The following is a 497-nucleotide window of genomic DNA, read 5'->3' as shown; positions in this document are numbered from 1 at the left end:
GACGCTCTCGCCACCAGAGGCAAAAATGAGTCTGTGCTGCCATCCTGTGGTAAACTTGGGTAACACACATGGGGAATTCTATCAGCTGGGTGGCGCTGTTCATGCTGGCTGTCATGTGAGTGATAAATCCTTGGCCTCTACTTTTTAGGGTTAAATTAATGACAAATAACTGAAATAAAGCTGAACATGTAGGTTAAAGCTCTGATGATAAAGGGTTTCATGTCAGCTTGTTATTAATTATCTCAATAGTTTATAACTCAAATCTCAAAGAACTCATCATTCACTGTCAGTGAATCATTTAAAGATTCAGGTTTGACTAGTGTGTAAAAACTGGCTCTTTGCTGCACATTTCATTAAAGGAAAAATGGTTACACTAATAAATAAACTCAAATTCTAGTATTTGAGTATCTAGTCTTGCATAAATCAAACTGTAATCACTCCTTTGTGAAGAATTTCAGCTTTAGCCAAACAATAAAAATGAAGGAGATACAACTGAC

The sequence above is a fragment of the Lates calcarifer genome, linkage group LG1 (genome assembly GCF_001640805.2).
Source record: "Lates calcarifer isolate ASB-BC8 linkage group LG1, TLL_Latcal_v3, whole genome shotgun sequence".
NCBI classification, from domain to species: Eukaryota; Metazoa; Chordata; class Actinopteri; family Centropomidae; genus Lates; species Lates calcarifer.
The sequence above is the reverse complement of the archived record's forward strand: the minus strand, read 5'-3'. Positions refer to the sequence as shown.